Raw genomic sequence first — 11768 nt, 5'->3', positions numbered from 1 at the left:
TGGACGAAGGGGCCGTCCCGCGGCTACTCTCCCTACCACCATCATAAAGGACCTGGCAGGGCATGACATCCCTTTGAAGAATGCCAGCGACCTAGAAGGAGCACGAGCATTTGCTGCAGACAAGTCGAAATGGAGATCAGACATTGTTTGCAGATGAGTTTTTGTTGACTGGAGACAGAAGCGGACTTGGCTTAATTTCAGTGTATTCTCATGCATTGTTCTTTGGCCTTTGTATGCGTGCTGTGGTATTATTATTTAGTATATCCCCGCCCACTGACTTGTGCTTGGGCAGAGTCTGAAACTTGTGGAAGACTTCGTGCTGGGTTATGTTTGGCGATTGAAAGCGGAAATCTAGTGGAAGCTGTGCTGGCGGTACGGTAGCAGTACCTGGGGTGAATGATGGATTGGGGGCGAACTGAATTTTGAAGCTATGGGCCAGTGCTTCTGCTTTAGAGGGATCACAAGCCGCATCTCCAGAATCATCTGCCAGAGTTGGAATGGTCGCTCATTTTTTGCTGATTTGGGCAATTTTCTTGGCTTCAGCCCACCATTTGTAACATTTTTGCTGTGACTAATACGCGAGCAAAGCTCTTCGAAATAGAGGGACTTACTACGTTTTTAAAAGGTTTTAAGAGCATTTTTCACCATCTTATTATGTTGTTTGTTTGCATTGACATTTTTTTCGTTTTTCAAACACGCAGCAAAGCAACACCGAACCACTGTCATCTCTCCCACAATGGTTTTCAGTTACACTGACAAGGAACATGAAATTCCTTGTAATACTTTGGGCTCACCAGGCATGAGTGTCACTTGGACATCCACTATAAGTCTTACAACAAAGACAATAAACACAACGAATGGAGCATCTCCAAATGGACAGTTGGAGTATGTCAACTCCACTTTCAGTTTCACCGGGAAAGATTCGGGTATCATGTTTAACAGGGCCCACCCAGCTGGCGCTATGTTCAACCTGACCTGCACTACTGCCTACCCGACCCGTTACAAATGTAGGTTTGTAGAAGGTCAAAATCCACAGCCTCCGACAGGTGTACTGGACCGATGTGATAAAGCAGTTGCACCTTTGTCAACAACGTACACCATCAGCCTGCGAGGTAATGTTCTTAGACAAACATAATCCACAGTCCGTTACATTTAAAAGAAAGTAGAGTAAACTTTGTGTATAACGACACTCGGCTCGTCAGGCGAAATAGCACGTCATAGTACATTTGAGATCAGCGGGACGAAGATGACGACGTCCACTAATTTAGTATCTTTGCACACGAATCTGCTGTGTGTGTGACTCTGTGTGTCAGCTATGATATCATCTTCTGTGGTTCCATGCCTAGCATGTACGTCTGAACCATCCTGCAAAGTTTGAATGACGTAGGTTGAGCGATCGCTCTGCGAAACATACTTTTTGAAATTCTCTTCATAGTATATCTTCCACCATTGAAATTTCGAATTTCTTGCTGAGAGGGATGGCTTGCAACCTCGATATGGCTTGTTCCAGGCATGCTTTGGAGCCATCTTCTGTTGAAGTAGTGGTGGGGATCTGCCCTACAACTGCTACAACAAAAAAATGATTCGATCTGAGAAAGGGTGAGACCGCGAATCTCGGTTGAATATTGGGTATTTCAAGCCTTTTTACGACGAAGATGGAGTTCTTTTTGGAGATGGACGTCGCGGCAAAGGACATGGTGTCCGACTTCTGGCGTCTGGTGAAGCCAGGGATCATTTGTCCAGTCAGGTCGGCAGCCTAACCGTCGGTAAGCTTGTGTTTGGATCCCGTTCTGCTCGATGTGGTAGATCACAAACAACTTGATATCGCACAAATTGATCTCAGCATCGTGCGTACGGTATTTTATATTCAGAAAATCCCAAAGTGTCTCTGTGTGGCCGTTCTATGCCACGAGAAACTCCAATCAGGCTCCTATCTCCTCTGCCTTCATGATTGAATGTCCACTTTGTTTGAACAACGAACACAACAATCGAGGACGGCTTTGCAACGAAATATACGGCTATACTGGAGCTGAAGAAAAGAAGAAAACAACCTGCTCAGGATGAGACTCGAGTACACGCGTGCTCTCCCAGCAGGTGAAACGCAAAGTTTTGTGAAAAACGCGTGTCGCCGACTGACCAGTAATTTCGCCTGACGCGGCATCAGAAAAGTGTCCTTATTCGCCAATAATTGTCGTTACACCCGAAGCCTCATGGTACGTATACCGTTAGAATGGACTTTGCTCTGGGTATGGAAATTCTGCCGTTACTCGCGAATTGTCGTTGTATCCGTAGTCGTTATTAGCGAGATTAACAGTAGCATGATGTCACAGGTTATCCCTAGTTTCTCCAACACTATAAGCTAGTCCATCTGGGTCTAGTCCATTACAATTTTAAGCAATAGTTCTGTAGGTGCAATTGAAGAGCTGCAATGCAAAACCCGATAAATCCATTTCATCACTTTCCCCCGAAAGGGTATTGTTCATGTGCAGTTCGTATCTGAATCCCTATCTGGTGTCCCGTTTTGAAATGGTTCTAGTCGGATTTTGAATGTGAAATTATGCCTGGTTGTGCCTCTCGATCTTTTGATGACACTGAGCAGAAAATCACATTTTATCAAATTTTACGTAAATGGGGTTTTTGCATCTCAACTCTTCACCTGGGATCCTATTTTGAATGGTTCTGGTCAGATTTTGTATATGAAATGTTCTCTTGTGGATGACCTAGACCATTAAATGTTGATGACACTAAGGTGACATTTTGATTTCCTCAAAGTTGGCGCTTTCGCGGTCAGATTGCCGCGAACCCCGTCAAACTGCGAATGGCGCTAAACTGTGAGGGACATTCGCACTACCGATAAACTAACGTTACCGTTGCGTACGTTTTGCAGCTTTCACCGCGTCACTGAGAAGGGATTTTCCCTTGCTCCCAGCCTGAGCACCTTTTTTACTGCCAGAATGCAGATACCACCACAGCAGAACGCAAAGCAACTTTCCACACAACTTGTGTGGCTCAAAAGATGCTAAGATCAATAAAAGTGTAAAATATGCGAACAAGAATCAAGAAAACCGAACGCCTCAGTAAAACAGCACTGTACTTCAACTATGACAATTAAGATAGACAATACACAGCGGTAACAAGCAGCAGTTTCACACGACGTTCATTTCTCGTGAATCGTGGTTTGACCGTATTGCCCAATGGTCTTGCCGGTATCATCATCGACATGCATGAACATCCGTCAACGTTCTTCACAGCTGAGACTTTCAGCTCGGGCTTATCTTGGTTGCGCTCTCCTTCCCCTCTATATGTTATCTCTATAACTTAGAACCTTCCAAGTGGGAAGGCTGTTGGAGTGCGCATGCATTACGTGCTAGACCTGTTAGCCAGTTACCTGTAGAACGTCATTACGATCGGTCAGTGTCGGGCAATGTTATCGCATGAGCTGATTGTTCAGTAACTGGTGGTGTTAGTGGACATCATAGCATAACTTGTAGTTCCTTGGTCCTTTTTCTTTTTTTCTTTTTTCCTATAAATTTGTAAACAAGCGTTTCAGAGACAGCAGTTTTAATATAGTAATTATGGTAGCTACAAGGAGGTCTAATTGTACTGTAAACATTTCCTATATGTCGACATGAATGTGTAAAAAGTTATACGATGATCGCAAGGCACCGTGACAATGAAAGGGAATGAGAGGATTTGATCAGAACTGCTTTCTTGTTACATTCGTCAGTGAATCTACTTAACCCTTTCCCGCTACATGGATGTGCTATTTAGCCACTGGGCAAAAATGCTAAGAGCCTAAAAGTAAGGCAAATGGCCAGTTCCACAACTTTACTGTCCTGGCAAGTGAGCTTTTGGAATTTTGGGAAGCCAAGACTGGAGAGACTACCATCACATTGACTAACTTGATATAGCACCCAAAATAAGAAGCAATGCGTGATATTTCTGGCAAATTCGCCGAAATTGCGTAAAATATGGCAAAATCGGCAATTTTAGCTGAAACATCTTGCGCGAAAAAGTAAAAAAGAAAGACATTTCACGTATTAAAGCTGGATTTGTACCCACTACCTTTCGCACGGGGCACAGGGACTATACCAACTGGCCAGGAACGACTATACACAAAAGGGGAAGTCTAGAAAATGATTTTTTACACTATGACATGTGTATACGTCATTATTGGATGGGTCTTTCTCAATGAGGTATCTCATTAGCGGTAAAAGGGTTAATAATGGAATGGAGACTACAAGAAATTCCATTCACATTTCCTTCCGTACTTCCTTGCATATGTTCAGATTTGCTTTGTTTTGCTGATGCTGACGATTCACACACGCATACTGTCACCTGTTGTAATTGTCCCCCGCTGAATATGTGAGGTATAATCACCTTCTCGGTTTGCTCTTTTGCCCTTTTTTCACTTCTAGTTACCCATATAAGACTAGGTTCAAGTAGTCCCCGTTCCATTGTTACGTAGGTTCACTAATCAATGTAACAAGAAAACAGTTTTGTGCAAATCCTCTTTACAAAAGAGAAAGGACCAAGGAACTACAAGTTAGGCTATAATGTCCACTAACACCACCGGTTACTATACAATCAGCTCATGCGATAACATTGCACGACACTGACCGACGATACTGACATTCTACAAATAACTGGCTAACAGCTCTAGCACATCTTGGATGCGCACTCCAACAGCCTTCCAACTTGGAAGGTTCTAAGTTATAGAAATAACACACTGAGGGGAAGGTGAGCGCAACCAAGATAAGCACGGGCTGAAAGTCTCAGCTGTGAAGGACGTTGGCGGATGTTCATGCATGTTGAAGACGATACTGGCAAGACCATTGGACAAAACGGTCAAACCACGATTCCAGAACGCAAAGTAACATTTCACAAAACTTGTGCGGCTCAAAATATGCGAAGATCAATAAGGTCGTTACCACGCTGCATTTGTTTAAGGCGCTTTTGCGTTTGCGTTTGAGACTGGATAATGTTAGCTGCTCCCGGCTAATAAGGGGAACGAGCGGGAAATACAAATAGTGAGTATTCAGGTCGTAGCATACATACACCTATTACAATAACGCAAGACGTGATATCATACTATACTTGCTATTTTCAGGGTTTGCGTCAAAAACTGTGTGTGCGGGAAAAAAATTGGGGAATCGATCTCCAGGTGACCGTGGATGTTGAATTTAGTTTCCTGAGATCGAGAAGTGTTCTGTTTCTGCTCCTTTGGCCTTTGCCAGTGGTGCTGCGGGGAATGAGAGTCGATAGGAAAACTGCAACCGTTGCGTTGCGTTGCCTGTGTTGGGGTGGCAGTTCCGTTGTTGAGGCACATCGTCCAGCTAGGTTAGCCGCCGCCAACTAGTCAGCACAACCTCCGCCAAGGGCTCGCATCAGCTCTATGCCCGCGTTGACGGAACTCAGGGTGACTAACCAGCCGAACAGCTGCTAGTCACGACTCAACACTGGCCGTTCGTGCTCTCTCATCCCTCGCCCCATTCCCTCCTTCACTCCATTTGATGAAAACGGTTCACTCTCCCGAAGGAGATCGGGGAGAAACGTTACTTCTCCAAACAACTTCGGCGATGTCAATCAAAACAGGCAAAGAGGCAGCCATCAAGGTGCGTCAGGAGTACAGTAAATGTAGTACAGTAGAAGTACCCTAGCCGACCTCAGCAACTAGATGGAAACGAAGATTTGAAAAGCACACTTGAGAATCACTTGAAAACACTCAAAAACAATGCAGGAAGTGCTGCGATAAAGAAATTCCGATCTGCGTTTACGTGATTCGGTTTTGACCACCCTCCCCCCCCCCCCCCCATTCCCCTCGCCCCCCCCCCCCCTGGTTTGCGTCTGCGTCTGCGGGTGTGCGTCTGGAAACCAACGCGATCGCGATAACGTCACGTGATGACATTTCCTAGGCGACAGTCAAAAACCTAAGAAAACGCAGACGCCAACGCGACTTTTCAACGCAGTGTGATAGGGCCCTAAAAGGGGAAGCTATGCAAACAAGAATCATGAAAAAACCGAACGCCTCAGTAAAACAGCACTGTACTTCGACTATGACAATTTAGATGGGCAATAAGCAGCGGTAACAAGGAGCATTTTCACACGACGATCTTTTCGCCGTATAGATAAAGACGGTTCATCAGGTGTGCAGGAATGGACTCGGATGGAGATACAAGGATTAATTTATACAAAAGAGAAAGGACCAAGGAACTACAACTTACGCTATACTGTCCACTAACACCACCAGTTACTAAACAATCAGCTCATGCGATATACTGCACGACAATGACCGACGGTACTGACGTTCTACAACTAACTGCCCAACAGCTCTAGCACATCTTGGATGCGCACTCCAACAGCCTTCCAACTTGAAAGGTTCAAAGTTATAGGAATAACATAAGGAGGGGAAGGTGAGCGCTACCAAGATAAGCACAAGCTGAAAGTCTCAGCTGTGAAGGACGTTGGCGGATGTTCATGCATGTTGAAGACGATACTGGCAAGACCATTGGACAATACGGTCAAACCACGATTCAAGAACGCAAAGTAACATTCCACACAACTTGTGTGGCTCAAAATATGCGAAGATCAATAAAAGGGGAAGCTACATGACCAAAAAATCATGAAAAAACCGAATGCCTCAGTAAAACAGCACTGTACTTCGACTATGACAATTTTTATTATTGTATTCCACAAAGGACGAAATAGTTCTGTCCGCAGATTGAGTATTTTATTAATTTTTTACATATGAAGGGCTCCAATTCAAAACGAGATAAATCCATTTTGTGGAAATTTCAGGAAGTGCATTTTTCATATTTTCTTTTTCGTTCTGCACTGCAGCATCAGTGACATTTATCGCATTTTGGAGAAGAACACAAATTTCAGGCATCATTTTGACTGGGATGTATCGCATTTTGACCTGTAAAACCGAAAAGCTCCGGTTTTATCGAGTTTTGAATTACCTTGCTGCTCAAAGAAATCCGTTGGTGTGCATCAAGCTTGCGCCCTGTGCCAGTTAACATCCCCGCGTTCACAAGTCTAGGCCTACACAGCACTCAACACAACATTGACTCGCTTATTTGGATTTGATCAAACAATACACGGTATCTCGCATTTGCATGTATGGAAATCTCTATTCCAGTCTTTTTTGAAAAAAAACACTCTTGTCTTTTCAGCTCCATGTCCCCAGCTCAACGCATCCCTTGGTTACCTATACAATGATACGCTTTCCAATGACCCTGGAACTGTTCTTGGCATTTCGTGTCGTGTTGGCTTGACTATGGCTAGTAGTATGAGTAGCATTGACTCTATCTCATGTCAGGCTAATGGAATGTGGACAGCTCTTCCAAACTGCACAGGTATGCCATGTCTTATAATTTGCACAGCAGGAAGATAATCAGGTGCATGACGGTTTAGATTACAAACACATGCACACACACAGGCATTCATGAACATGCATGCACACACAAGCACACACGCGCACGCACGCATACATACACACGCACACGCACACACACACACACACACACACACACACACACACACACACACACACACACACACACACACACATGAGCACTGAAACGCACACTGTCTCACTTATGCACACACACACGCACACGAGATGATGAGTGCAAGTACGCTGATCAGCAATCCTAATGTATCAGTTGAGATACGATTCAAGTGTTGGAACTCACCATGAATCAATCTCCACCGTGGAGTACCGGTGAAGCAGAATTGGGATCTGTACTACGGGTTTTTCTTCTTCTTGCCGAATATTTACAAACATTCTATTCAAAAGTCTTTCTGACGTAAGACTTGATGAATTCCATGTTGTTGCAGAGAGAATGGGAAATACTCAATCTGCTCTAACTTAAAGCACTTCCTATGAATATAGCTGCATGAAGCGGTTACCACTGCTACTAAGTCGTTTTTGTTGTTTTTGCTTTCTGCTAGTGGTTATGTGCACTGTGCCAACACTCATGAATGGCAATGCAGACAAGACAATGGTGTCCTATCTTCAGAGTGTGAATTACACGTGTAATACTGGTTATAGAATGAATGGATCTGCAACAGCAACGTGCAGTGCTGATGGAACTCTACAAATGCCTACTTGCAACAGTAAGTGCCTGACTGCGATGAAGTATGAAGTCGAGCTCTGCATGATGGGAGGATTATTCCTTCAAACCCCAGGGGGTGTAGCCACCGGTCCGGATCCCAGGTTTTCGGATAACTGACACGCTACTCTCTGTATGCATAGACTGCTTTCAATGCGTGCCTGCTGATCAACATGATACGCATCCAACTGCTAAGACGATGTTTATGTTTTGAGTTCGGGTCTGGCTTTGGAAACTAACTTCGTTTTTTATTTCTACCAGGTTCTCTTTATTACTACATGCATTTCTGTTCTGTGCTAACAAGTCCATTATGTTGTCCGGACGGTTTCGTTCCTTAAAAGTTAAATAATTTCTAGGAGTCAGAAATCAACGCAAATGAAAAAGCTATTAAAATCCAGCAGGCTGTTTATTGTTACGTTCTTCTGCTGTTTTGGTTTGGGATCTCGTTTCTAGTTGTCAATTGTACCGTGCCAACTGTCGCCCATGGCCATGGTGACAAGAGAGTTCTGTCATACCTTCAACAAGTGAATTACACATGTGACATTGGTTATAGTATAAATGGATCTGAAGCAGCAACTTGCAGTGAGAATGGAACTTTGATAGAGCTGAAGCCTGTCTGCAACAGTAAGTTGTTTGATGATTGCTCTTTCAAGTATTTGTACTCATGACGCCCGCACCCACACCCGTGCCACCTTCCTCTTTGTCACCACTGCCACATGGAACTCCCTTCCGGCTGCCATTCGTACCGTATCCAGTCCGGTATGTTGTATCTATCTTGTCCGCACACACTTTGCTACCACCCGTCATCAGCCCCCTGGGTTCATTCCTAGTAGAGTAGCAATGTCATAAAGCACTGTGTTAATTTGCTGCTCCCCCCCCCTATTTTTATCCCTATATTATTTATTTTATTTTTCCCCTCAGCTTCTTCTTCTGCTGTTGTTGAGGGAAATTCCCTTGATATATGCGGAGGCCTGTAGAGAATACCTGAAAACTAAATACGAATACAAAGCCTGCAAAATTTAACTCTGACACTGAGCCCGGAATAAGAATTGTAAAATAGAGAGAAAAACCATATGGCAACGAGGTGTGTAGCTACTTTCCACGACTGTAGTAATCGTGAACCACCCAAGTTGGAAGTTGGAAGTTGGACCTCATACAGTGGAACTCGGATAAGACGTAGCACCTTGGGGAGTGGGAAAAGAACGTAGTATGCAAGATACTTCTTATCCACAATTGACCCTTGCGGCCAGTATGTGACAGGAGGAGCAATTTCAACTTGCGTTTTACAATGTCTCTCTTTGTTCTTATTCTGCTAGTTGTAAATTGCACAGTACCAACACTCATGAATGGCAATGCAGACAAGACAATGGTGTCCTATCTTCAGAGTGTGAACTACACGTGTAATACTGGTTATAGAATGAATGGATCTGCAACAGCAATGTGCAGTGCTGATGGAACTCTACAAATACCTACTTGCAACAGTAAGTGCAAATGATGTAAACCATGATGTAGTTTTAAGCATAATCTGAGAATTGTTCCTACTGTCCCCTCTACATTTACATAACGCAATGCTCGCTACATTTTGTAGTTTGAGCACTCTGGCGCTAGAGCGACGAGCTACCTTAATGTCTGTGGTGCCTCCTTTGCACCATGGCTGGTAGCTCGGCCTATTTAGCTCGTAGCTGTACTGATGAGGCCTTTATGGCCGAAACAGCTTGCTGTCTACAGCATTGGGTACATATCTAACTATATTCTTGGTGACACAAACCTAACTATATTCTGGGTGACACAAACCTAACTATATTCTTGGTGACACAGAACTAACTATATTCTTGGTGACACAAACCTAACTATAATCTTGGTGATACAGAACTAACTATATTCTTCGTGACACAGAACTAACTATAATCTTGGTGATACAGAGGCTCCTTTTTGGTATCAGGTGGGTGAAGGTATGGAAAGCACCGGAGGGAAGCGGAGAGAAAGCAGCGAGAGAACCAACACCTAATGGTGTGATATCAGTTTACTAACACCGGACATGGCGAAATTTCCAATTTCACTCAAAGTTGGGTCCTTCTACCCCTGAGTGGATATTGTTCGCCCGCTATGATGGTTTTGGTTCAGAGACCAAATCGCTTGGATATGGGGCAAAAATAAAAAAACGACTAAAATACGCACTGAAGCAAGGTACAAGAACGAGATGTCGCTGCTGTTCACAACAACAAAGCGCGGCCAAACCAACTATGTTCGCACACCGATCCAAGTTACCTAGTAATGTTTAGCCATCCAAATATCAACTGGCAACTTGTTGAGTCGCTCGAACGAATTGATCAATTCAACCTGTCCAAAGGCAGCCATTACGAAGGACATGTTCAAAGACCAGTAGCAGCGATGTTGCATCCTAACATTTGGGGTCAATAAAAAATAAAAAATCCAATCTGAAGAGCAATGTCAATAAAGCCGCTCATAACGCTAAAATCAAATCAATTCAGGAAAATTCAATTCACTTCAAAGTCGTGACACATCCGGTAAAAAACAGCAAGAAATAATATCTCGGTGCAAAAGAAGAAAAAAGGAAATAAAATGCCGCTTCATTTTAAAGGACCAAATGAAGAAAAGCAAAGAAATACCCACATCAGCGCTAAATTGCACCTTAAATTATAAACAAAAACATGATGCGTCCATTAGCATTGAGGACACTGCCATTAGCGAGGCTATACACACCACTGTTGTATCCGTCCCTCAGCCATGTCTAGTGGGCGCAATGCATTTACCGGTCGATGGTATGCAGAGCGAGCCCCTCTGATGCACATAACTGCAGCTCGGAGGAGTGCAAACGACAGACGGCATCTGACATAGGCCATAACCTCGCCGTAGGGCTAACATTTGGGGTAGACCACCATCATAGTCTGCTGCAACATGTCCCCAAGCGCCAACAAGTGGTCTTGAATAAAGTTATCCACTAAAATCACTTGAGGAACTATTATGCTAGCTGCTCCGTATACGAGAACCTTCTGGGCCATATTGCGTTATAGTTGCAGTCCTCGCATATTTGTTGCCATGGAGCAGTTCTTCTTTCTCGTCATGTTGGGCTGCGGTTCAGTAAGTGACGCTTCGTGGCGGCTTCACTCGAGTATCTGCGAGGGCAGGGATTACTCACATGTCTCCGGGCTGGTAGCGTAGCAAAGAGGCATATGGAGGCGCTCCGTGTGTGCCTTTTTGTCCCCCATTGGATTCTGGTAGTTTTAGCTACGTTTTTTATCTTGCTTAATCTAGCGAGCTGTCTCTTATAAAGTTATTATGCTTGTTTTCTCTGTTCCTTGCTCTTTTTCTCTCTCTGTCATCTCATTTCTAGTTGTCAATTGCACAGTGCCAACTGTCGCCCATGGCCGTGGTGACAAGAAAGTTCTGTCATACCTTCAACAAGTGAATTACACATGTGACACGGGTTACAGTATAAATGGATCTGAAGCAGCAACTTGCAGTGCAACTGGAACTTTGACGGAGCAAAAGCCCACCTGCAACAGTGAGTTGGTTTCACTCCTGAAATAAAACTCATTGCATTTTTCCAAAGATCTGTGATCCCCCTGGGTTAGAATTTGTAAACCGTCATTTTACGCTGTGTTCGGGAGGACCGTTCGTGTGTTTCAA

At 44.0% G+C, this 11768-nt stretch overlaps 1 long non-coding RNA gene across 1 annotated transcript; it reads left to right on the top strand.

The window, feature by feature from the left end:
- The first annotated feature begins 733 nt into the window (after positions 1-733).
- LOC135824676 (uncharacterized) lies at positions 734-8115 on the top strand. Its single transcript, XR_010554912.1, has 3 exons — positions 734-1112; positions 7176-7358; positions 7957-8115. It is a non-coding gene; the product is annotated as an uncharacterized LOC135824676 (long non-coding RNA).
- The last annotated feature ends 3653 nt before the right edge of the window (positions 8116-11768 follow it).

Source organism: Sycon ciliatum, chromosome 9 (genome assembly GCF_964019385.1).
Source record: "Sycon ciliatum chromosome 9, ocSycCili1.1, whole genome shotgun sequence".
Lineage (NCBI taxonomy): Eukaryota > Metazoa > Porifera > Calcarea > Leucosolenida > Sycettidae > Sycon > Sycon ciliatum.
This window is presented reverse-complemented; position numbering and strand designations above follow the sequence as displayed.